The sequence below is a fragment of the Myotis daubentonii genome, chromosome 12 (genome assembly GCF_963259705.1).
Source record: "Myotis daubentonii chromosome 12, mMyoDau2.1, whole genome shotgun sequence".
In the NCBI taxonomy this organism is placed as follows: Eukaryota; Metazoa; Chordata; class Mammalia; order Chiroptera; family Vespertilionidae; genus Myotis; species Myotis daubentonii.
The window spans coordinates 27,748,688-27,776,667 of NC_081851.1; the positions used below are offsets into that span (position 1 = coordinate 27,748,688).

The 27,980-nt window shown below is 38.5% G+C and overlaps 1 pseudogene; it reads left to right on the forward strand.

Annotated features, from left to right (window-relative positions):
* LOC132213945 (26S proteasome non-ATPase regulatory subunit 8-like) lies at positions 1-27,980 on the forward strand (annotated as a pseudogene).

Sequence of the window (27,980 nt, forward strand, 5' to 3'; positions counted from 1 at the left end):
ATGGCCAAAGGGGAGGGCGCCGAGAACGGCTCCACAATGGGGCTGCTGCCTACAGGCATCCTCCAAGTGGGTGAACGCCAGGCCCAGGGAAGGTGAGAACCTGGCATCCGGTGGAGGGCAAGGGGTGGCAACATCCGCGGAGCATGCGAGGTGTTGGGGGCAGTGGACATGGCCCTGATGACAGGCTAGGCCTAGGGGACCCTACACACACGATTTAATCATGCGCTGGGCCTCTAGTAGAATAAATAAATGATATGAGAATTCAAAGAGGTTGGATAGGGACATTAGTAATTAAGGGCATTATATCCAGTGACTTGAATTTATAATACATCTTCAGTTTCTGATTTATTTTTGAGAGAGAGAGAAAGAGGGAAACATTGATGTGAGAGAGAAACATTGATTGGTTGCCTCCTGCATGTACCCCGACCAGGGATTGAACCTGCAACCTGGGTATGTGCCAGGGCTGACCTGAGTGACAGATGAACGGATTATTCTGACACATTTGCTGGGAAAGAGAGGGCTAAGGGACTGCCTGGCTAATATAACCAGTCAGCCTCAATTGCCTGCCTCATTAGGGTTTTTATCTTTAGATACAATCAGTAGGGTGAGTAATCTTGGGAGGACATATGTGTTTGCATGTGTCCCAAAGATTAGGCATAAAAATTTCAGTAAGCACCCAGGATGCTTACTTGCACAAACTTGTTTGGAAAGGTCAAGGAATAATCAGGGGCTCAGCCTTTGACACTCCCCTAAGTCTCCCTTAAGTCGGAATTCCAATAAACAAGGCAGGCAGCATCCCACACACTTCTCTTGTCTCATAATGTCCTCCTTACAAACTTTCCAGCCAAGTCTCATGCTTCCCCACAGGTATGTGCTCTGACTAGGAATTGAACCAGTGACCTTTTGATGGACAAGAAGATGCTCAGTCAACTGAACCAGGGCTGGGCTGGTTTCTGATTTAATAAAGTTGCCCTGTCACACTTTATTATTAGTGAGAAATTGAGATCTCTCTTATGATTGCAATTTTGTTAATTATGCTAAATACTCAGGGTGATTGGGGCTGGCGGCTGAGGGGAGCGTTCCCAGAAGGTTGGCCAGCTGGCACCGCCTCTGATCAGGGGCTGATTTGGGGCTGGGTCTGCCGGTGGGGGCGGGGGGGGGACCCGGGGGAGGGCATGGAAGATTGGCCAGCTGGCCCTGCCCCATTGGGCTGGTTGGCTGGCTGCAGTGCACGTCATAGCAGCTGGTTGTTTGGTCTTTCTGGTCACTTGGCCTATACACACACACACACACACACACACACACACACACACACACATATATATATATATATATATATATATATATATATATATATATACACACACACATATACATACATACATACACTGAGCCCTTTCAAAACAGCTTTAAAAGTTCATTAAACTGAATAAGATACATGCAGTTATGTAAAATGATTTTGGGTAGGAAATGAGAGTTGTCTCGGTCCCAGAATAGCAGGACTAAAAATCTAGGTGTTAGGATTCAAGTTAAATTTGTATATTAAGATATAGGACCTACATTTGGAGTTAAAAATTCTAACCCAGACATGGGCATATGAGTGTGAAATGAGCTTTTAAGTCCCATAATTAGTTTATAGGACAAGAAGACTTGTGAAGTGCATTAACGAAGTTTCTAGCCATGTGAGAGGCTCATACAAGAGAAATAGGGAAATCCAATAGTGGATACATAGTAGCTCAATCTCACTGCATTGGTATTTAGTGCCAAAAATGTAGTTAGAGAGAGGGAGGTACATGAATGGGAGAGACAGAGTTGAAACTAGAGCAGAGTGTCCTTTAATTAGCAGGTTGAGACAACAGGCAAGATCTGCATTATAGGGAAGGGCAAGTGGCCATTTACATAACTAATTGTGAAAATGGGGTATTTATTATCTCCATGGGCCTGAGTCTGAGTTACATAACAGGATCAAGAACCATGGTAATAACTAGTTCAATTTTGTAACTGAGTATTAGGAGACAAGAGAATAAAAATTGAATTGGCATTGGGAAGAAACTAACAGGTCTCAGACTACAACTATCCAAAGGGTGGGACATTGATTTGCTGGTATTCTTAGAGGATGATCATAAAGACCAACACTATGAATCATAAGAGAGGTTTGGAAGTTTGGCAGGCTTCTCAGGTCAATGAAGCAGTGTCTAATATATAGAATACATAATGTATTGGACAGCTCTTTGAGGCAAGTCTTGAGCATAACATTCATCACCTCCTACAGCAATCCACTGGAACCAATCGAAATGTTCAGAGGGAGATGGGTTTTAGTTTGGGGTAGATAGGAAATACTGACATTTTATAGGATTTTAAATATTTACATAACTCTCTATGCATACCATTTGCCAAAGTCTGTCTGCCTTAAAGTTTTCTTTCTCTAATCATTTTTTGGGAATGCTTGCTTGCTGGACAAGGCATCTATCTATGTGGTATATTATGTGATCTTCCTGAATGATGAATGAAGGCTTACACTAAGTAATGCCATCCATTAACAAAACATTATTTCCCTTTAGCTGATAAAACAACTCAAACATTCAGTGAAAAAGACACACCTGATACAAGATTAAATTTTGATGGCCATCCTGTACTCACATCTCCCACCAAAGCAGTACTTATCCTTGACCTACAAACTAAAAACTGGACTAGTTAGAAAAGCTCCAGATTCTCTGCAATAGGGTGAGACATGTATATGTAATCTTAGGACCCACTCTTATCTAGGAGTCTCAAAACAAAGCTAGTTGGTAGCTATCAACAGATCTGGCCCTTGGGATGTCATGTTTTAAGAAGCACTGGCATGACTCCAGGACATCATTATGTGGTGTGTCAGCCAGACTGTGACAAGTGCATTCACCTCTAAGGAGACAAGAAATGGGAACAATATATTCAGTTCAAACTATACGTAAACTCTAAATATAGAAAGAGAATCACTAATGGATATCACATGTGCTTTCAATCAAATATAAACGAAATAGAGTTATGCTTTGCACATGCTTTTAACAGTTTATCAAGTCCAAAATAATAATTTTTAACAAGCTAGGTAGATCAGTTGCAGATTTCTATGGTGTAATTAAAACATCATGTAGCTCTTTAATAGGGGGAATTGATCCTGTCAATAAAATTAGCAAGCTTTTCAATGACTTCCTACAAACTTACCATTGTGTACCAGGAAGCCAACTGAAGCTAATGTTCTTCAAAGGCCTTGAGTAACTTATTCCCTGCAGGACACCTGAGTTGGCACTGGCAATATTGAATGTCTCAATTGTATCTTATAAAAAGCATATCATCCCCTGAAGTGTAATTTCATAATATATCTTCTTGAGACTGAAAATAAGGTAAAGATTGTCAAGACGTTAGCTGTAAGCATAATTATTTTTCAAAAATCTCAGAAGCACACTTTCTTAAAAGAAACAGTGTTATTGATAAAGTGATTTTAGGAAATGTTGGCTTGAATACAAAAAGTATGAAGGTGTCAGATCAATGTTGCCCAAATATCTAGATGTAAAGTGGTACTTTTAAATTAATATGCTACCCTGGAATTATAATTTTATGGGAGCAGCGGGTACAAATGATGTGATCTTGCATTATATGATTTAAGAGATGTGTATGGGTGCCAAGTTGACAATGGGTGGACTTGTCAAGATTAATTTCATGTGTCAACTTGGCTGGGCCACAGTACTCAGGTATATGGCCAAATGTTATTCTGGATGTTTCTGTGAGAGTGCTTTTGGATGAAATTGACATTCCAATTGATGGACTTTGAGTAAAGTAGATTGCTCTCCATAATATGTGAGTAACCTCATCTAAGCAATTAAAGGCCTGAATAGAGCGAAAGGCCTGATCTCCTCCCACCCTCCAAGCAAGAGGGAATTCAATAGGGGGACAGCTTTGGACTTGTACTCTAGCATGTTCTCTTCCTCTGTCTGCAGACAAACTTTCTGAAAAGAAACTGTTATTGACAAAATGATTTTAGAAAACATTGGCTTAAATACAAAAAGTGTATTAGTGGTTCAAATAACTTTAATGAAAACCAAAAGAAGAATTCTTCATAATAACCCTTTATATTTGTATGGTGCTTTCATATCTTGTAATTCCTTGCTATTTTTGTTCCTGGCATGAGGTTAAGAAAATTATGCTTTTTCGTCACAATTTTCTTCCCCCTGCATTCCCAAGCACCCCTGAAGGGTATTTGTCCTATCCAAATTGTCCATGAGCATATTTGCTTGACATCAAATAGTTCTTGATATTTAGTCCTGTCCAAAATGTCCAGGCTTAGAAAATTATCAGCTTTCTTATCAGGACGTATGTCCAGACTCCCACCTTGCTATGCTTACCAACACAAAGCTGTTCTTACACTGTGATAAACTGCACTAATTCCCAACCATTTCCCTGCCTGCTGGGCTCTGTCTTAAAATCAGCACAGCCAGGCCAGTGTGGCTCAATGGTTGAGTGTCAAGTTATGAACCAGGAGGTCAACATTTTATTCCTGGTCAGAGCATGTGCCCAGGTTGTGGGCTCATCCCCAGTATGAGGAGTGCAGGAGGCAGCTGATCAAAGATTCTCTCTCACATTGATGTTTCTATCTCTCTCTCTTTCCTCTCTGAAATAAATAAAAGTATATATATATATATATATATATATTAAAACACTCCAATCAGGCCCTAAATTTCTATAAATATCCTCTCCTGAATTGCTATAAGTCAAATATACTTAGATTTGATTTTATGGTATTTTGGGAAAGTATATAGCTGAAAAGTCCCAATAAGCCTGCTCCTAAAATCTGTGTGGCCGAAAACAGAAATTCAAATGGAAGCTTCTCTGTCATTTGTGTCAAAAGTTAAATGTTAATAATTGAGCCACATTTATTACCCACACACATTTTCATGGAGCACCCCTCAGGCTGTTCCCTGGAACTGCTGATCGACCAGAGGCTGAGGCATACTGCCTCTCCCCTAGAATATCATGCAGTTAATCTACCTGGGTGGTAGCAGACATCTAGGGGAGGGTAGAAACTGGGTTTGCCCCCAGGCTTCCTGGGTCATCATCGGATCTTTCTGAAACAAGATGTGGAGTAATCTAGATATCTACCTAGTGATCCAAAGCAAACAGGCTCATGTCTCCAGATCTTATTGTAGACTCATAATTTCTAAGCAGTTTTAAGTCCTTCAAAAATCATTATCACCCGAGTCAAAGAACAAAACAGAGTGATTATCTGAAGAAGCTGGTCTGTCTAGACCTGCACTTTGGTTGATTTGGAGCAAGTGGCTTTCAGCAAAAGCAACTCTTCCTCTGGTTTCCCAGTGATAAATATGCTTATGGGTTAACCAAAGAATCCTAATTCCATTCTGTTCAAAGTGTGCTCCACAGACAAGCTATATCTGCCTCCCCTGGGAGCTTGACCAAAATGTGAAATTTCAGGTCAGGTTTCATAAATAAGAATTTCTATTTTAACAAGATTCCTAAGTGTTATGTCCACACATTCAAATTTTAGGAACTGCTCTAAAGCAAGAGGCCTACATATGGGGAGGTCTTATCTAGGTGGAGTCTCAATGCAGCACCCCCTCCCACCACCAATCAATCATTTATCAGACTGAAAAAATCCACATGTTGCTTTACCCATAGCATGGTATCTGTAAGGTGAGGATATCTGGGATATAATTCCTGATTATGGTGCACGTATTATATGTTAAAATGCTCCCCTCTGTTTGATGGCCCAGTGTGGTTTTAAATCCTGGGCAGAGCACCATGGTGAGGTGTTCCAGGGAGGAATGCTATGACATATTTTTGCAATATAGGAAAAGGACTATTGTGAAAACTTCTTTTGGGGAAATTTTGTATCTTGGACAAAAGACTATGTTTTGGGCCTGAGATGATAAGAAATGAAGCCGTATCCACCTACCAACATGACAGAGAATGTAAATAGTTCAAATATCCCCATCATCCCAGAAATTTTGGTTAAGCACACTGTATGTATACATATGCATACATATATATGTATTATAGAACTTAAAGAATATAGGAGGGGTAGAGCATGGAAATAAATAAAACACAGCAAAATGTTAGAGGGAAACAGAAAGCAATTTTTGTTTTCTTCCTTAAAACATTTCTTAGATGACAACAATGAACCAAGCCAGAATGTACCCATCTGTTTGCCTACAATTATAATTTTGTTATCATAAGAAATTACACCTGTGTAATAGTTCATTACAACGTATTATAATTTTGATTTTACAAGTAAGACATCTCATTTCCTTATAGAGAAAATACAAGTTTTCTCACATGTATTTACTACATTTCCTAAGAGGTTTCTTGACTATATTTTGCAACAACATCATTACTTGGGAAATAAAGCTCAAATGGGCTTGTTAAATATTCATTTTGCCTTTCAGATTTTCTCTATTCATATCCTTAAAACAGTTATCCAGTGGGAATTTGTACCACTCAAATTAAGGATATAACATTTACCAAATCTGCCCTTGCTATTTAAATTTAAAGTTTTTATCATGAAGGTAATTGCCAATGTGTAAATGAGTATGACATGAGTATGAAAAATGCAATTCAGCAAGTCATAGAGAGAAGAATCTCAGTTTTCTTAAAATAGCAAAGGCCACAGGGGAAACTAAAGTGGAAATAAGTGACAGAGGGTGTAATATCCATGGGAGCCAGAGATAAGAAACACCAGTACTAAGATACCACTACCTTCATAGATTCCCAAGTGTTTTATCTGTGATTAATATGCTTATCGACTTCTGGACTGTTCAGATACCCTGATAAGCACTGAATTACATCCAGCTCCACCCACTCTAATGAAAAGTAACAAGTTTGGTCAAAAAGAATTCTCAGAGTTTCATAGTAAGTTAACTAAGGACACAGAGAATTAAGAATTTTGTAGCCTTTGAGAAATATGGGTTATCATGATTGACAAGGAGATAAATGGATGAATAGCCAGGTATCATTGATTCCAGAGTAAGACCTCAAGAAAATAATGAGGAAAAAGAAAAAAAAAATATTTTCTGCTGGCAGCAATATCAATCTGAAAATGATACTGGTCCTGCTCTTTGTAGATAGCAAGAGGCTTTATATGTTTTAGGTACTTAACATGTCCATGAGATAGGGGAGAGAAAACTAGAAATATGAAGTCTGAGACAAGTCAAAGAATAGATACTAGTTCCCAATTTTGGAAAAATATAGATTGATGTTTCAGTTCTATCATCCATGATAATCAAACATAGAGTTTAGGTCCAATGATCACAACTCTGTTTTGTGAGGGTTGCTTAAGGAGTAGGAAATACAGCCATTACTCCAGGTTGTCTGTTAAGCTTATTTATTTTAAATCAGACAACACTCTCCTAATCACACAATCCACTGTCCCCCAAAAATAATAAAAGATGATTGGAATAATTTGCAAGGAATCTGGGAGTTAGTTTCACATCATGTACTTCAAAGCACAAAGCTATATACAACCATCAATTTTGCTCCTCTTCCAAAATTATCTAGCTGTGCCTTCAGTAGCAATGGTTCCATTTTCTTTGTTCTTTTTCTTTCATTAACTAGTATTATTGGCTATTTTTTTTATTATAGTTTTCCAGAACCCCAATTCTTTTTCTATTTTTGGAGTATATAGCTCTGCCTCAACCACACAATTCAGATGCCCACAGTCCTATTATTCTATTGTGACATAATAAATCACTCCGAAATTTGTGGTGAAAAACCACCAGCTTTTATGCTCATGGGTTTGGGATGGAACTGTGCTCCACAATGTCTGAAGTCTCAGCTGGGAAAAGTAAATGGCTAGTGGTTTGAGTCAGCTGGAGGCTTTTTCACTCAAGATGAGATCACACATTGGTTGGGCTCATGAAATTCTCTGCTTCAGCACATGCCCATGCATTCTCTATATAGCTTGTGGTTTCCTGAGAAAATGTATCAAATGAGACAATCTAGAGAGTGAGTACTCCAGGAGAACAACGTGGAGCATGTTAGTCTGCTGATCCACTCTCAGAGCATGAGTTTGTGTGTGTGGGGGGAGGTTGGGGGTTAATGGGGGGGATGAAAAAAAAAAAGAAGTCTTACAGTCTCACTTCTGAAATATTTGATTTGTTGAAGTAGTCACAACCTCCCAGACTCAAGGAGGAAGGAGCCTTAAGTCCAACTGTCATGGGAAGGAGTGTCAAAAGGGTGGTATGTCTACACGATATGACTAAAAAAAAAATGCTTCTAAATATGTGAACATTGTCACACTGAGAAGTAAGGTCTTGTGTTTTCATTTTATTATTTTTTTTCATCTCATGGATCATTTTTTTTTCTAGGAAGCATCATTCTAAAAGCAAAAAAGAATGATACTTTAAAAAAAAATGCTTGTATGAAGTAAGGATGGTACGTGATGGGACTTTAAGGATAGAGGGTAAAAGATGGGATTTGAAGTGGTTGACAATAGAAAGGCACATTAAATTATTTTTTTCCAGCTGATCCATCAATCATCATCTCAAGAAAAAAAACCTTTCTTAGGAAATAATACACTTGGTAGCCTAGAAACAGGAGTAAATGGGAGGAGGGGACAAGCAATGTAGCTTTATACTGAATATAAACCCTGAAATGGAAACAGCCTGGTCTAGAATAATGCCATTAACAGAAAAGAAAAAGAATAGGAGCCATTTTTAAAACAATAAGTGAAAGAGAAAATCTAGTGATAAATAAATGTAAAGTTTGAAGGAAAACAAATGAATTACTAAAGACTTTAAAATTTTAATTTTTGAACACTAACAAATATTAATGTAAGTATTTCAATAAAGGAAATGGAATATTAAAAAGCTTATTCAAAATTGGAAATAATACAAAAATTTGGTTTCCTTTCAAAGTCAATCTTTGACATTTTTAGAAAGACATCTATGAGTATTTTAATTATCTAGATGAATATAGCTGAGCTTGATTTTGCTATTTAGTTTTTGATTTGCCAATTTATATCTTGTAGATTTCTTCCTTCTAGGATAATCACAAAGCTTATGTTTTCTTACTTTAAAAATACTGACCAATTTCATTTTTATAAAATACATTTTTATTGATTTCAGAGAGGAAGGAATAGGGACATAGAAATATTAATGATGAGAGAGAATCATTGATTGGCTGCCTCCTGCATGCCCCCCACTGGGAATCAAGCTGCAACATGGGCATATGCCCTGACCAGGAATTGAACTGTGACCTCCTGGTTCATAGGTCAATGCTCAACCACTGATCCAGGCAGGCTGGGCTAGAATACTGATTGATTTATATTTTACTTAGCACTCTCATTCTCATATTCCTATTATTTGATGCTTTCTTGGATGGGTTACATAAACCTTGTTTTCAAAGTTTCTTGAAATCAACTTTAAAATCTCATTTTCTTTTTTTCAATTCAACATTGAATAAAATCTTTATTATGTGTTCATCTCATATTTGTAAAAATGCATTAACCTCATTTTCTATGTGATGTTTGAAATCTAGGGCTTTGCTGACCAGGGAGCGACTGCCTCTTCAAGGAATAACTGACTTTTAGGTATAATAAATGACTCACCTTGGAGTGAGTCTTTCATAGGTAAACTAACCTATTCACAGCTCTTACCCTTCACCTGCCTGACTGTTCTACTGGACTCTTACTTTCCAGGATAGTATTCCCCTGTCCAAATCACCCTGGGGCAGGCATCAGTCAACTAGGAAAAACCTCTATTCCTTGGAGCTCATTGAAATTCTTCAAAATAACCAATTCTAAACCTGCTTGGCCTTCCTTCAGTCATCACTCCCCGGCAGTTGCCCTTGCTCTTTCTGCCTTTGATCTATCTCAGTGTTCTGTGTGGGCCTGTGTGTCATGGTGGGACCCTTTCCTCTTGTGAACTGTGAGTAATAATCATTTTAACAGCAATTCTTTTGATTTGTTGGCCTCACTATACATGAATAAATAAAATCTACATTTTAAAACAAGGACTGTTATGTTTTTTTAACACTTGGAAAATTACCATTTAGCAATGTAAATTATTTGGGGAAAAAGGCATTAGTTTCCCATGCACACCTGCTTAGTTTACTAGTCTTGTGCACTTGTAAACTTCCATTAATAGAAATGTTTCTACAAAGCCATTACCATTTGTCTGGAATACTGTTTTGATTTGATATTTTTTTACTATAAAAAAGAGTTTGAGATTCCCTTGACTATATAGTCTGCACATCCCTATAATGCAATTTTAGAGATACATTTTCCAAATATGTGTTGCTCAGTGAGAGGTGATCTATTTTGATGCATTGCCTCTTTATTATTTGTCTCTCCACATGTAGTTCCCTTTTATCCTGTAACAATAACATAAAAGGAGTATTAGAATTTTGTTCATGAGAACAGAGTATGCTTACATATAAAAATTGAGTTTCTACATGTTTTGTGACAGGTACTGAGAATATGAAGATAACCAAAGCACAAGTTGTTTTTTTGTTTGTTATTTTTTGCTTGTTTGTTCTGTTTGGTTTGGTTTGGTTTTTTGCTCTCAAACAGTGTGTGGCCCCTCACATAACCTGAACTGGTATGTTTTGTTTCCAGGAACTTTAGGTACATCTGCTCAACCTTTTTGGCAGTATGCCACACTCAAGGTACTTATTACCACTCCTGGCTTATTGGCCCAAACTATGTGAATTAATCTGGTTTCTTTTTCTAAGGTCTTGCTTTCAAGCATTAATAAAAATACATACATACATACATACATACATACATACATACATACATACATAAAATAAAGATCTCTTTTATGACAAAGAGCTAATAGCTCATGAAAATTCCACATATTAGCAAATAATAACTTGAAAAACAGAATAAAGACTAGGAAAATGGCTATTTTTCTCTATACAGGGAAATATGGCCATAGAACTTTCAAGAAGTTTGATGAGCTTTCATGGGAAACGGTTTTGGTAAAATGGGCAAAAATAGATTCAATAATGTTCTATACCATTTGGCTTAGAGGCAGTTATGCCTCTAAGAGACCTACTGAGAGCTGAACTGGAAGGCAATGGATAGGAGGCAGAGAGCAATAAGTTGACTAGAAACAATAAAGTCAGGACTGAAATTCAGCATTTTGTCAGAAAACAGATTTCCCTGTATAGAGAAAAATAGCCATTTTCCTAGTCTTTATTCTGTTTTTCAAGTTATTATTTGCTAATATGTGGAACTTTGATGAGCTGTTAGCTCTTTGTCAGAATACAGAATCAGTGTATGTTTGTAAGAGGAATATGGTATGTAGTAGATTTTCCTGTGTGTTATGTAAGAAGTATGGGAAGAAAACAAAGGCAAGAAAATACTGGAGGTAAGGCAATGAGATAACAATGCAAATTGTCTTGATAAGCAAAATAGGTTCTACTTTACAGGGACTCAAATACGCTGGCACTCTTTTTTCAATACCTATTTTTCTTGTGTAACTAGTTTAAGAAGCTCTAATCAGTAACATGAAAGCACTGAAGTCTAACAATTAAGATTTCTATTGACAAAAGTCTCTTTGTTTTGCTGTATTTCAAGCAAATATAAACAGTTCTGTATTATAAGTCAGGTTTACAGTTATACTAACCAAATGTGAAAGCAAATATCACTATCTACACCCATCAGCACTGTATAGGGTAAACATGAAAGCTGCAAAAAATTTTTTTTCTACATTCCATTCCTTATCCTAATAGCAGAGTCTTTCTATCAGAACCTATCATTTATACAATATGAATTCAACTTTCCAAAACATCTGTTTTGCAAAATAAAAACCTGCCATTCACCTGCTATTAAAAAGAGCTGACAGAATTCCACTTGAGGGCTAGTTGTTGTGCTTTTTTAATGCAGGCATTTATATTTATTTGCCTTTGATGTAGAAGCAGCCTCTTGCGGATATATCTCTCATTTTGCTTTTATTATAAAACACATGAATTTTATTTACCCAGGTTAGATTATATTACTTTTTAAGCGTATTTGATTCTCTTCCCTACCCCATTGCAAATAGGTAGCTATGTCACCTTTCTTGGCTGAGTTTTAGCATGAGTAGAAGAGATAGGTGATAGTCTTGAAGAGTCATATCTTCTCTCACTCTCTATCTTCTTCCCTCTTAGAGTACAGTACAGTGTTTACCTAGTGGATAAACCTGACAAAAACTACCCCAGACAGATGCTCAAAGTCAACATCCACAATAATAAATCATTGTGATAGTATAATTGATACAATGCGATTTAAATGGCACTTTATCTCTGTGGTCTTCTTGCAATAACCCAAAACACCTGTTTAATCATGCTAAAATTCAGGTAAATTCTAATGGAAAAGCGTTCTACAAAGTAACTAACCGGTATTGTTTAAAACTGTCAAGATCATCAAATGTACAAAGCCTTAAAAGCCCTCACAGCAAAGAGGCTCCACTGAAGACATGATAATGAAATGTAATGTGGTATCTTGCTTGGGTTTGGGGAACAGAATTAGGACATTAGGTAAAATTTCATATTCAAAAGAAAATATGAGTAAATTAAGAACTTGAGTTAATAATAATAATTCATTCATTATGAAAATGTACCATATAAATGTGAGATGCTATAATAGAGGAAAGTAGATTTTAGGCATATAGGAACTCTATATTTCTATATCTACTGTTTATTCAATTTCTCTGTAAAATTAAAAGAACATCTATTGACCGAAATTCTGAATGTTCATAAACAGCCTTCAAAAATTCTTGAGACTGTGCATATAATATTTTATGAGTTGATGGGTTTAAAAGCTAATACTTGACTTAAATATTTAGTACACAACTGTCTTTTGAAAGTCACTTGAACACTATGCTCCTTGGATTTCTGATCTATAAAATGTATACATTTTAATTTATCTCTAAAATGATACATGAACTCTATCAGTTTAGGGTATTTTAAATGACATGATAAATGGGGAAGGTTTACTTGGCATGCAGCTCTTCGTTGTTGTTGTTTTTTATTAAATACCTTCAAGGACTAATATTTTATAAGTCATTGTAATATAGAGATGGTAGCATATGCAGGTTAAGAGCTTGTGCATTTTAGAGCCACTACACCTTTATTCAAATTTTTGTTGTCAGTTACTAGCTATGCAACTGTAATCAGGTTAGTTAAATATTCTGTGCCTCAAGTCTACATCTTAAAACAGTAATAATAGTAGTAGACAACATATAAGGTACATGAGGATGATTTACAGAGTAAATATATATATATATATGTGTGTGTGTGTGTGTGTGTGTGTGTGTGTGTGTGTGTATGTTAGAAAGTTATTTGATATATAATAAGTTCTATTTAAATATTAGCTCTTTACTATTCTTATTATCAATCCTATAAGAAAGGATACAGCTGGTATAGAGATGTTAGATATTAAGATGAAAATTCATCTGCTTGTTCTTAGGATTGTTCACCATTTGGATTTGTTTTTAGTCTTCAATTTCTCTCTCTTTTTATAGCTAGGAACATCAACCTATGAAATTTTGGTCCATGTTCAATAGATTTTTTAAAAATTTATTTTTATTGTTGGCACTATTACAGATGTCCCCACTTCCCCCACTTTGCCTGCTCCCACCTAGTCCCCATTCCCCTTCCCTCTGGCCATCTGCACACTGTTGTCTGTGTCCATGGGCTCTGCATGTATGTTCTTTGGCTAATTCCTTCACCTTCTTTCATCCAGACCCCTCCCTCCTGCCTCTGACAGCTGTCGGTCTGTTCCATGTATCCTGTGTCTCTTTCTATTTTCTTGGTCAATTTATTTTGTTCATTAGACTCCACACATAAGTGAGATCAGATAGTATTTGTCTTTGACTGGCTTATTTCACTTAGTAGAATAATCTCCAGGTCAATCCGTGCTGTCGCCGAAGGTAATATTTCCTTCATTTTTGTTTTTTGTTTTTGTTTTTAAGGCCACATAGCCATGTGCAAATATACAACAGCTTTTTCTATGCATTCATCCACTGATGGGCACCCAGTTAGGATGTGGAGAAGAGGGAACCCTCGTGCAGTGTTGGTGGGAATGCAAAAAATTAAAAATAGAACTGCCTTTTGAGTTAGCAACCCCATTTCTGGAAATATCTCCTAAGAATCCTAAAACATCAACTTGAAAAATTATATGAACCATGATGTTCATAGCAGCATTATTTATAAGAGTCAACATCTGGAGTTTTCCTTTTCACTGTCATAAGCTTGAGCTCTAGAAATCAGAGTACAATGAGTACAGTATTATGTAATGTATTTTTCAGGTCTTTGTTTTTGTGAAGAAATTAAAGTCCTGAGGGTTTTTGTTTGTTTGTTTTTTTGAGAAATGGATTTTAAAATGTCACCTGTTGCTACATATTCCTGTTGACTGGAAAAATTGACTTGGGAATCAAAACTAAGGTCTTCCAGATTGTCATTCAATTATTTTTCTTTCTTTCTCACTCAAGCTTACATTGACCAAACTCCATGTTCAAAGATACAAAAAGAGCTGAGGAAAGAAAAAGAAAAAGTTAAATGACTGATATTTAAACAGTGCCTTCCACATACAGAGGATCATATACCAAGATCAAGTGAGATTTATCGCTGAAATGCAGCAGGTATATCAAGAAATACTCAATGTCACTATTTCTCAGGAAAACATAAATCAAAACCACAATGAGATATCACTTCACACTTGTTTGAATAGATATTATCAAAAAGACAAAGGCAAGTGTTGGTGAGGATGTGAAGAAAATAGAACCCTTATACACTGCTGGTGGGAATATAAGTTGGTTCAGCCACCATGGAAAAATTTACATATAAATATAAATATATATATATATATATATATATATATATATATATATATATATATATATATTAAAAAATGGACACACTGGAATAATATTCAGCCTAAAGAAAGGAAAATGCTGGCATTTGTGATCATGTGAATGAACCTAGAGGACATTAAGTGAAAGAAACCAGATAAAGAAAGAGAAACACTGCATGATCTCACTTATATGTGGACTCTAAAATAGTCAGACTCATAGCAGCAGAGGGTAGAATGGACATTGCCAGGGATAGGGAGTGAGGGAGATGGGGTAAGTTGGTAAAGGCGTACAAAGTTTTGGTTAAAGCATGGTGACCATAGTTAGCAATACTGTACTTTATATCTGACACTGTCTAAGAGGGTAGATTTTAAGAGTTCTCACAAAATAACAACAACAAACCATGTGAATTGATTGAAGTTATAGATATATTAATTAGCTTATGGTGGTGATTATTTCACTCTGTATATGTATATCAAAACATCAAAAATCAGTATCAATTGTACATATTTATACAATTTTTATTTTCCAATTATACCTCAATTAAACTGAAAAATACATTTAAAATACAAATAACAAAACAACATCCAAGTTTGTCAAGGAGAAAATATAGAAGAAAGGAATTTATCACCACATGGTTCAGACAAGAAAATGCAAAAATGAACATGACATGGGGCCATGCTGGGCCCCATAACCAATGAGAGTCAGAAGTTAATCCCTTCAGCCACTTCCCTGTATCACTAGAAATACAAATTTTCTAGTTCTCAAATCTGCAGGAAGACATTTCAAGTATGTTTGTTTCCTTTTAAGTAGTTTAAAGGAATACATGAAAATGTAGTTTTCAACATAAAAGTCTTGACATGTAATGCCAATTTTTAAAGTGAGATCTATTTATTTTACACACTTCTTAACCAACATGGCCTGCTGAATGCTTTTTAACCAAATAGAAGAAAGCAGGACAAATTTCACTGATACCCTTGTCATACAAACAATTACACAGATATATATAAATCATCATCAGTGTTTCTTAATGCATTAAGATTTTGAAGTTATTTTATCATAATCTGTACTTCTGAAACTTTTCTAAGTATCATTTTGAATTAAAGAATATGTCTCCAGAAGGAATTTACTTCAATTCAAGGATTATTAAATGTTAAGTTACAAATGACTATTATTCTAGTCCTGATCTATTCCTCATAAGTTCCTATTACATGTGTTTTTCCTACTGGTATCTTTTGGAATGTGTTAAATAAACAATTGCAAGCATTTCATATTTAGGGGAAACAATAATGAAATAGAAACTACATATAGGTTTTTATTACTATGTCAGGAAAGCTTTTAAAGCTTACTTTTGTACTGTGGAACTGATTTGCAATGAACTACCAACAGTGGTTGCACGTTTCTAACATTAGAAGACATTTAAACAACAGACGTTTGTCTGCAGGCAGCAGGAGATGTATAGAAATCCATCTAAATGCTCAGATAATAACTGTATTTTTGAACAGGCATTATGCAGCAGGATTCCTAATGGCACGAAGGTTCTCTTTCTAGATGCCATGAATACAAAAATACCCCTGCTGTTTAGACCACGAACAATCCAGGCACTTGAACTGAATTGTGTATGATTTCTAGCTTTCATCAAACCTCGTGATGCTGTATTAAAATGAAAATAGTTTCCTAAAAGAAAATATCTGAGTCATTTTATTTTGCTTAAAGTTATTCAGGATGACTTTAATGAGGAAGTAAGGGGTGCCTGTGATTAGAATCTGTGAAAGGCCTTTTTGCATTTATTCTAGGCCTTGTCTTGGTTGGTAGAATAAAAGTTTTAAGAAAGTGATTCACCCTCTAGATACCTAGGGGTAAAAATATCAATGTCTGTTGTTCATTAAATTATTATTATTAGACCCAGACTAGGTGTGAGAACCAAAGATAGGCTTTCCCCTGGAAGTCTTTTTGTTGTGATGTTTAAATTATTTCACAAGTGAAATTTTGTGCATTTGGTGGTGGACTGTAATCTGTAGCTTTTACCAATTTTCACCAACTATTTCTGAAATGTTTACAAGTATTATTCAATGTGCTTTGTAACATCTGTCATAATGTATAGTTGTTTTAAATGTTATCACTATTGTAGTTTGTTTAAGGGACTAGGTGTTGGGGTTACCATATTTTATTAAAACTGGTAATTTTAAAAATAATTTTGGAATGAATAGATGACATGAAAGTAGGCATAAAATTGCATGTGAATTGTCTTAAAAGACTTTTACTTTCATTAAAAATCAGGGAAGAGCTTTGATAAAGAACTCATATCAAGGATGTTTTATAAATAAAAATATGTCATTAGTAAAATATACACAAAAAAACTTTTTTATGTTAATGCTACCTCAGCTAGCCAGCCTTCGAATTATTCCAATTTTCTCCTTTCCATTTCTGTAGCATTAGGCACTAAGTCTTCTGATTGGACATTTAACAAAGAATTTCTCAAAAGATGCATCTTAGGGAAACTATCCTTGTTTATCACTTACATTTTAATTATATATTTTTCTTTTGATAACTCCTGTGTACACTTTTTAAAAAGCATGTCAAGGTTTCAAGTGTGTCATAAACACAAAACTTTTGAGAACCAATATGCTCAGCTTCTGTTTTAATCATTAACTTTCTGAACTGTTGGGTGAATATATACTACATTTTCTGCCAAACCCTTTAAGTCTCATAATCCTACCAAAAATCTTTATGGCACCGAGAAATCCCTCTCTCCCTCCCCAGCTAGCCAGCATCCAATGGCATTCAGTTGCCTCAGAAGCCTGAGCCCATTTCAAAAATACCATTCCACCCTGTCAGCTACATGGTCACCTGTGTGGCCCAAAGGATGATTTGAAAAGTGGATATTTTGATGATGTCAAAATGTCAAAAAGTATGGATTTTTATTTATTTATTTAATATATTTTTATTGATTTCAGAGAGGAAAAGAGAGGGAGAGATGGAAACATCAATGATGAGAATCATTGATTGGTTGCCTCTTGCACGCACCCTACTGGGGACCCAGCCTGCAATCCAGGCATGTGCCCTGACCAGGAATTGAACCTGGGACCCTCGAGTCCGCAGGCCAACACTCTATTCACTGAGTCAAACTGGCTAGAGAGAAAAAAAAAGTACTGATTTTTAAAGGGGACAGAAGTGTGTTAATTTTGACCACTTATAAATTTATGCAATACACAAATTATAAGCAAAGTGTGTGGACAGCTGCATGCTCTTTTAATAGTATTTTAAAAAATTATCATTCGAAAGTACTTAGTTATTCAGTATAAAGCACCTGGAGTTGATATTCATTCCTGATATTTCTTTGTAACCATAAAATAAGAAGTTAGAGGCTAACTGTTAGAGGTTAATATATAAATTTCACTCAGATAGAAAAGATAACCACAAAGGTTACAGATGTTTGGCTCTATAAAACAGTAAAACATTTTTGTACCTATTGCCCAGCTGGCATGGCTCAGTGATTGAATATTGACCTATGAACCAGGAGGTCATGGTTTGATTTCTGGTCAGGGCACATGCCCAGGTTGTAGGGGACGTAAAGGAGGCAGCCAATCAATGATTCTCTCTCATCATTGATGTTTCTATCTCTCTCTTTTTCTCTCTTCCTCTCTGAAATCAATAAAAATATGTAAAAATATATTTGTGGGGCCCTGTCTGTGAATACACTGCTCTAAGGCCTCTCTAAGCATGTGCCTAACCTCATTGCTCAAGGCCACGATACTTTTGTGCAGGTGCAAGGTAGCCGCAAGCCTTACAGTGCACAGACGTGCCCTTCTGTAGCCAAATATGATTGATGTCACTGTTGGCAACCAGCCTCCTTTGTTTCTGGAATAACATACAGGTTATCCACCAGGAGTGTGAGGAAGTGTGCTGGAGAGATGAAGCTGAGAGCTGGTACCACTACAATGTAAGGCGGTGAGTTTACAGGCAGCGTGCGGCTGCTCAGATACTAGCTGTGGGTACAGAGACTGCCACTGCTTTTGTAGAAAAGATACGTATTTATCAGCCAGTGTATGGCCGCCTATATGGGATTGCTGTGAAGGACTGTTTGGTCTGCTGAGTTATGGCCACTGGCTTCTGCAATAAAGACTCATTCTTATACACACACAACTTCTCATGGCTTCTCCATCTAAGACCCGGCCTCCAAGGAGGTCCAGCCCCAGGCAGAGGGGCTCGGACCTAACAACCTGTAACTACTGAGCAGAGAATAAAGGAGGGACTTGGACTAAGTTCCCAACAGTTAGAACAGTGAGCAGGGCTCGAGAAGGAGCCAGCCCTGGTGCAGTTGGGAAGAATTTAGAAGAATATATGGACTCAGAACAACTCTGAGCAGCAGTGCTGAGCAGTGCTCTTGCTGGCTCTGACAATATTTTAAAAATCTTTTTATCTATTAACAAATTCATTTCAGCCTTACTTTTTATTGACTGACTATATAAATATTTATTCTTCAAATTCCTCAAATTATCTTAATGGTTCCCTCATTAAATAATGTGTTAAGTAACATAATCAATACATGTTTATCTATGTTCGATGAAAGCCATGTTTGAACTCTTCAAAAATTATTTCAAAAGAATAAAAGTTTCATACTGTGAAAGTATCAATAAACCTTATAGTAGTTCTGGGATTAATCTATATGAGACAACTCTCTCAAAAAAAATATAAATTTAATGTTGATCTTAAAATATCTTTATCTGGACACAATAACAATCTCTGTCATGCCAATATCCAATAACTCAATCTACATTAAGTTATTAAACATTCATTAACTATCCAAAAATGGATGTATATTTATTAATCTATTAACAGAACATATTTGTAATTATCCTGAGTTTTGACATAGAAAAATTTTGTCATTGGATAATGAATACACATTTCTTAAAGAGTTGAAAATTAACTTTATGACATGACTTTCATGTTTTCTTGATAACTTAATTGTCAGTAATATTTATTTATCTACAACTTAAATCCTTTTATTTCAATCACAGTGAATATTGCAGCAGAAAGTGAGAAACAAAATTAGGATAAATTAACAAATGTTTTAGTGAACTTGCTTGCTCAACGCTTTCAATGTTATTTCTAAAATATAACTGTAGAAATTTCAAATAAAATAGTAAACAGAACTAATCTCTCTGTTGCAGTGACTCAAGTACTCTGCCTCCGGCAATCAGGCAAAAACAAACACTGTTGGTCTTTAAAGCTACTTTCATTTTGGCTGCAATTGTCAAACCTTGCCTGACTCATTTTCCACGCACTCCTGTTGCAAATGTCTGTGCTATGGAGCAGCTGTTGTTAAACCCACATGTTTTTTATAGCTTTATTTAGACTTTGCACCTTAAAGTCAAGACCCAGGAAAAGTGTGCTCTGTGAGACATTATTTCCCAAGAGCATTAGATGTTTTTTTTTCGCAGGAAAAGTTTCAGAGAGGATTTGAAGCTACAAGTTTAGGATTTTTTCAAAGTTGTAGCCTGGCCCTGGCAGGTGTGGCTCAGTTGGTTGGACGGCATACCGTTCATTGGAAGGTTGCTGGTTCAAGGCACCTGCCTGGGTCTCAAGCTCCAGTCCCCCCGCCCCCCTCTTGTTCTCCCTCCCCCTGAGGGGTCCTGCAGGAGGCACCTGGTCCTTAGGTGGATATTTCTCTCTCCCCCTCTCCCTTCCTCTCCCTCTGAAAATCAATAAATATATATTTTAAAAATTGTAGCTTGGTTTTTAAGGCCAAGAAAAATTAATTCCTCTGCGTGTATGTGAGCAAAGCCATGGAAATGAACATAAACACGTACACCAACAATTTATTTTCTAACATATTTCCAAAATTTCACAAAAGCTGTTTGTCTCATGTGAAGAGTATAAACATTGATATTTAGAGATACGCAGGAGCAAATATGATTGCATATCTCAACACAGGCTTTCATTTTGTATCCACTCCCTTATTCAAGTCTTATTTTATTTTATGATGACAAAATGAGTGCAAGTTGGTGGTACTGTTAGTGTAGGCAGCTAGTTACGTGTTTACCAAGGTAGGGAGCAAATAGAGGCAGACATCTAATTAAGCCAAATTAACTAGGAAGCGATAGCTTCCAGACCCTTCAGGGGACAGCCACATCGTTGCCTTGCCAAGGGGATTAATATCTCACCAACTTCCCACTAAAGCTTTCCAATCTCCCCAGGGGACAACTGTTCTGTTTCCCCAGATAACTGAGTGGGGAGAACCAGTAAAGTGGAAATCCTGCTGAGGCATGCACACTAGAAGCCAAGATGGTGCAGGCAGAGGTCCTTCTACGATGAGGCAGGAAATAGGAGTAAAAATGGTGACTCAGAAGGAAAAGAATCTGGCCTGGAAAATCTGGGAAAAAGATTAAATTGGATAAGTCCTTTTCTAGAAGGAAAATCTTAGAAGATCCAGGAAAGAGTGGTTTGGGGGAGAGCTCAGCACAAGTCTGAAGAGCCATCAAAGAGACTGGTTAGTTTGAAAGAAAGCTCACTCCTTCCCAAACCCAATCTACACTAATAAAAGAGAAACATGGTAATTGGCATACGACATCTACCCTTCCCATTGGCTAATCAGCGAGATATGCAAATTAACTGACAGCCAAGATGGCGACCGGCAGCCAGGCAGCTTAAACTGAACATGAGGCTTGCTTGCTTCAGTGACGGCGGACTCCAGCGTTCCCCGCCTGCCGCTGCAGGCCTCTGAGCGGGCAGTTTGAAACATAGTAACATATAGAAGCTAAAAAAAACTCCAGAAACCTGCTTTCAGCGAGCCGGGATCTCAGAGCTGGAGTTGATACAGAGTTTCGATTGTAGAACACAAACAAGTCTGCGCCCCAGGGTTTCTGCTTTCCCATCAGCAGGGGCCGCAGAGCTGGAGCCACAGCTAAAGCTGGCCCAGAATAAAAAAAAGAAAAGAAAAAAAGGAGCGGTTGGGAGCTTCAGTCACCCGACAGTCTGAAAACAGCCCTCAGCCCCTCACCCAGGCTGGCCAGGCACCCCAGTGGGGACCCCCACCCTGATCCAGGACACCCTTCAGGGCAAACCAGCTGGCACCCACCCATGCACCAGGCCTCTATGCTATATAGTAAAAGGGTAATATGCCTCCCAGCACCGGGATCAGCGGAGCCGCGAGGCCTCCCGGCACCGGGATCAGCGTGACAGGGGGCAGCACCCAAACCCCCTGATTGACCCTGATCTGTGTGTGACAGGGTGCGGCACCCTAACCCCCGCCCCCCATGGGCCCTGCTCTGTGTGTGACAGGGTGCGGCACCCTAACCCCCGCCCCCCATGGGCCCTGCTCTGTGTGTGAGAGTGGCTGTGCCCCAACCCGCTGATCTGCCCTGCTCTGTGTGTGACAGGGGATGGTGCCACAACTCTCCTATCGGCCCTACTCTGTGAGTGACAGGGGAGAGCTCCCCAACCCCCTGATGGGCCCTGCTCTGTGTGTGACAGGGTACAGAGCCCCAACCCCTCTGATGGGCCCTGCTCTGTGCGTGATGGGTGTGGCGCCACAACCTCCCCATCGACCCTGCCTTGAGTGTGACAGGGGGTGGTGCCCCAACCCCCCAATCTGCCCTACCCTGAGCGTGACTGAGGGTGGCATCGCAACCTCCCAATCCACCCCGCTCTGTGCATGACAGGGGGCGGTGCCCTAACTGCCCAATCGGCCCTGATCTGAGCCTGACCAGAGGCTGCACCTAGGGATTGGGCCAGCCCCCTGCCACCCTGGAGCAGGCCTAAACCAGCAGGTCGTTATCTCCTGAGGGGTCCCAGACTTCAAGAGGGCACAGGCTGGGCTGAGGGACCTCCCCTCCCCCCCGAGTGCACAAATTTTTGTGCACCGGGCCTCTAGTATAATATAATCATGGCTTAGCAAAGGCCCAGGCCCTGTTTGTTTGCAGGTGTTCGGTAGCAGCTGTTGAAGCACTGGCCCAAGCATAGGCCTGGGCAGCACTGGCTGGAGTTCTGCCTGGAACAGAGACTGAACTGCTGGGAACAGACACTAAGCTAGCCGGAGGGGGACAGGCTGAGAAGGACTACTGAAGCGTTGGCATGGCCTGAACTGAACTACGGAAGCTTTGGCTGTCCTGCCAATTCCAGGCGAATGGCACAGCATCTCCAGAGCACAGCCCTTCTGGACTTGGTGAGAACAAGCGCAGGTCTGAGGCCCAGAGCCTGGACTTCTGTAGAGAGATGGAGCCGAGCCACCGGATCCTGGGTGAAACATTGGGCAACTGGGGATAGGCGTTGTTTTCCGCGCTAATAAACCTTGCCATACAATTGCTCACATCCTCCTCTCCATGGCCCCCAGAATGCTCTTCATGAGATTTCCAACAACCTGTGACTCCCTGGAAGCATCCTGTTTCCACCAGCAGTAGAATGAACTTGTGATTCCTTTGATATTAAGGAGCAATGATATGCCAATGCGACTCACTGCAATCAACCTCTAATATACTGAAAGGTTGTCTTTAAAATAAAGTTTAAAACAATGAATCACATTTAAAAGTAAATTGGGAGCCAACATTTTTAAGTAAATATTTTACATTTATGATTCCGCAGCTACCCCTGTTCTATCCACTCCTTTACCCGGCACATCTGGACTCCTGAGAAACCCCGAGGACAAAGGAAGTGGCAGCCAAATGTAAGATCTTTATTCTTTGAGAATTTGCCATGATTATTCTTCTTTGCTAGACTTGAGTAAGTAATCTAAGGAAATAAAAAAATGTGTGTTCTCCTTACCTACCTTTGCTAAACCCAGATCCTGGAGCCAGCCATAGTGAACCTATTGTCTGGAGCCTCAACTTTGGACCTTACTCTGATCTCTGAAGAACTTCAGTGGTGTATTATTAATTTTTAATATAAAAGTCATATCATAGGTCAAATGAGATAGAGAGACAAAGAGAGAAATGAGCAACCCAGATCTTTCAACTCTCAAAAGTTTAACCCTAAAAATCTCAATATGTAAGGCAAAACTTAGATTTCAAAACAATACCCTAAACCTCAGGAGCTATATAGCTTAGGTTGTACTAATTTCATGTGCCAGACTAATGGTACCCAACATGGCCACCTTAGGGTCTGATGTTGTTAAATTTTCCACCTTGTTAATTTTCCCTGCGTGTAATGGCTCAGGCCCTTTCCTCCTGTACAGCCTTTTACCTCCTCTATGTTTTCTACCATTGAAGGACCTTGAAAGTGACCAGGCTCTCCCACTCCCCAGAATGTGTAAGTGCAGTGACACAAAGGAAACTTCTCTAAAATTAGTCACTTTGAAATGAATTTTTACCTGCAGATTGATCCTTTTTTTCTATTTTATTTAGTATAGTATATTTTACTGATTTCAGAGAGGAAGGGAGAAGGAAAGATAGAAACATCAAAGATGAGAATCATTGATCAGTTGCCTCCTGCATGCCCCCTACTGGGGATCGAGCCAACAACCTAGGTGTGTGCCCTTGGCCGGAATCAAACCCAGGACCCTTCAGTCTGCAAGCCAACACTCTATCCACTGAGCAAAACCAGCCAGGGCTGATCCTTTTTTTTTCTTTTATCAGCATGGACTTTTAGGAAACAGGATTGTTTAAAGCAAAAGGTATATCAATTAATGATTTGACTTTCAATATAGTTAGAAATTGATCTAACACTTAACACAGACATGTAAAAGCCTCCCTTTTAAAGTTTTATAAGATATTTTATTCCCTTTTTGTGGCTCTAAGTAACATGTAAACTATTGGTAAATAATAAATTACATGGCAATTACCATTAACTTTATTAGCAATAATTTTCTACATAAACAATTGATGTCCAACCTCAGCCACAATCTGCATCTTACTTAAGATTATTTTGTGTGCCGAAACCAGTTTGGCTCAGTAGATAAAGCGTCGGCCTGCGGACTGAGGGGTCCCGGGTTCGATTCCGGTCAAGGGCATGTACCTTGGTTGTGGGCACATCTCCAGTGGGAGGTGTGCAGGAGGCAGCTAATTGATGTTTCTAACTCTCTATCTCTCTCCCTTCCTCTCTGCAAAAAAGCAATAAAATATATATTTTTTAAAAAAAGATTATTTTGTGATTCTTTTCACTCCACATTTATTGAAGATTTCAAAAGTTGGCATAAATTCTTCTGTATGTATTATTCATTCTATAGTAGGGGAAAATTTGGAGGTGATCTGAAAAAAAGTACATGGTCACCTGTCAGAAAAAAAGTCTGAAAAACTTCAACAATTATTTCACATTCCATGTTAGAGACATGTTTATATAAATTGCAATGCATTTGCTTTAATGGTTTGAAATTTAACTATTTGATAACATGCTTTGGTCCAATTTTCATATTTCTTAAAGCAGGAAATATGTCACCCTGGCTGGGGTGGCTAAGTGATTAGAGTGCCGGCCCCCTGCAAGAAAGGGTCTCGGGTTCAGTTCCTGGTCAAGGGCACCTACCTGGATTGCAGATTTCATCCTGGGTCTCTGGTCTAGACGTGTGGGGGAGGCAACCAATCTCTATCTCTCTCTCTCTTTCTCCCTCCCTTCCCCATTCCTTCCCTTACACTCTCTCTAAAAATCAATGGAAAAAATATCCTCAAGTGAGGATTAACAAAAAAATAAACAAAAATCAGAGAATATGTCAAAGCACTTTCCTCTCCAGAAGAGTATATTAGCCAGAGTATTTCTTGTAGACCTGCCACCCTTCTTAGCCATCATGCTACTACTAACCATTTGACTGCTTTACACAATTTGCTCATATCTACCAGGATATCCTGCCATCCAAGGGTTGTATGCCCCTTTATCCAATGACATCTTTTCTTCTTATGGCTCCACACTTCACACACTGGTTTCCTCATCAAAAGGTCAGACTTCGTTGTGTCTGTTGAGTTGTAACTGGAGTCGGTTGATTGTGTCACAGCTATTGGTTAGATACCAGTCTCTTTTTTTGATCTGGACCTTTGACTATGCCAGTCACTTAGTCTAACTCTATAATCCACATCTCACTGAAGGCCCTGACTGTGACTACTCCCTTGTCTACTTCAGGGCTTCTTACTGTGTCAGTCCCTCTTGCACACCCTGATGTGCCCTATCCTCCACGTTTGCTGTATCTAGTTACTCGTTTAATCAATAAATATCTGTGGAAATTCTCTATGGACCAAAAGTGTTTGTTGTAGGCTGTTGTCTATTATTAAAATGATACACAAAGTGTAGGGTGAATTTCTAACCAGATTTTTAAGGGCTAACATTTGCCCAACAAGGTTTCCTTCAGTGACTTGAATTCTGGCCACTTCTGGGCATTTAAAACCCAACTTTTCTGCTTCTGCATGGTTGGAGGTCAACTGGTGATTTCATGTCCAAAACTTAAAGACCTTGATTGAGATTCAAGTCAGATTTGAATTGCAAGACATATATTAATGAAAAACAGTGGCCTAGAGTGTACTTGAAAGTAGCAGCCTCGCATGTACTCTCATTTTTTTTATACTGCAAACCTATTGTCTTGGGTTGAAAGTAAACCAAATATATCTTTAAACATAACTCAAGGACACAAGCATGGAATAATTAGGAAACATGTCAGAGCTAATCTTGAGGTGTTATCTAGACAAAGACCTCTGAGAGTTCCTCCAACTTCCTTTCTACTTCCTGCATTCAGAAACAATATAAAAAGGTACTAGCGATTATACTAATTAAACTTCCAGCTAATACTAGATCATCAGAGAAATAGAATGGTCCAGCAAAATGAATTAAAACATAAAGAAACAAAAGGAACACAGTAATAGATGGCTCAAGCCAATATAATCAGACAAATGTGAATAATTTTGTTTAGTAGACCAATGGCCAGTGGGAAATAATGAAGACTAAAAGTGGTTCCCTAAATCTGACTAGAGTTTGTTCCTCACAAATGGGAGGCACAAAATGATGAATTTACAACCTGCAAGTGAATATTTTAGCTACTGTCTGTCTTCTAGAGATAAATGCTCAATTTGTTTAGTTACTTATCTATTCCCTTATAACATAGTCATTGAAAACCTGCTAAGCACCAGACATTGAGATAAATCTTGGGAAGCAAATAAATAAGAGATCACAATTGAGAGTTTTTTTGTTTGTTTTGTTTTGTTTTGTTTTTCAGAAATGAACACAAGACTACAACAGAGTGTGATAAATACAACAGAGTTAAGGATAAGATCCTGAGAGAGCAGAGTGGAAGGGAGTCATCTCTTTCTTGGTAAGTCTAAGATGGCTCCACAACTGAGGAAATAAATGGGCTGTTTCAAGGAATTTATATTTGTGTTGTCTATAGAGAAAAAAATATACAGAGTTAGAAGTTCCATGTAATATTTCTATGATATATGTGATAGAATTTGGCAGGAATGAGACAAAATCTTGGGATTAAAAATCCTTAAACATGATCATGAAGATGGTAGCTGCAGCTTGAAACTGCCCGATGGGCTCCTCTAAGTCTAATCTTCCTTGGCCGTGGCCATGGCCTGAATGTACCAGCAGCTTATGGGAGTGTGGAACCATAAAAGCCCCAGTCTCAGCAAGTGCCGGGAAGATCTGGGAGGTCTCAAGCCAGTACTGCTGGAGCTCAATTTCCTGCCAACCACAGGACCAAACTGACCAAACAGCAGCTCATTCTGGCCTGGAACAACTCCCTGAGTCAGAGTGAATACACCAGCTCTTGGCCATAACCTTCTCTTCCTGCTGCCTCAGAACCGGGTGGCTGAGCTCCACATGAAATGGGAGTGGCTGCCTGCCAAGGACATCCAGACCCATGTATACATCAAGCATCCTGGGCTCCCTGAGCAATACCTCATGGAGGGCAGCAACAACAAGGTGTTCCTGGCCAAAGGCAACCTCCCTACCGAGAGGTAGACCTTCTTCATGGACATCCTGCTTGGCACTGTCAGAGAAGAGATTGCTGGATGCATGGAGAAGGCCTATGAGAAAATCCTCTTTTCTGAGGCCACCCGGATTCTCTTCTTCAACACACCCCAAAGACGACAGACTACACCAGGAAGCGAGTGTGGGTCCTGGGCCTCATCAGCTACTACAGCTTTGCCAGTCAGCAGCAGAATCCAGAAGATAACACCATCCCCTCCACAGAGCTGGCCAAACAGGTTGTCAAATAATGCCCGGCAGCTGGAAATGATCCTCTGA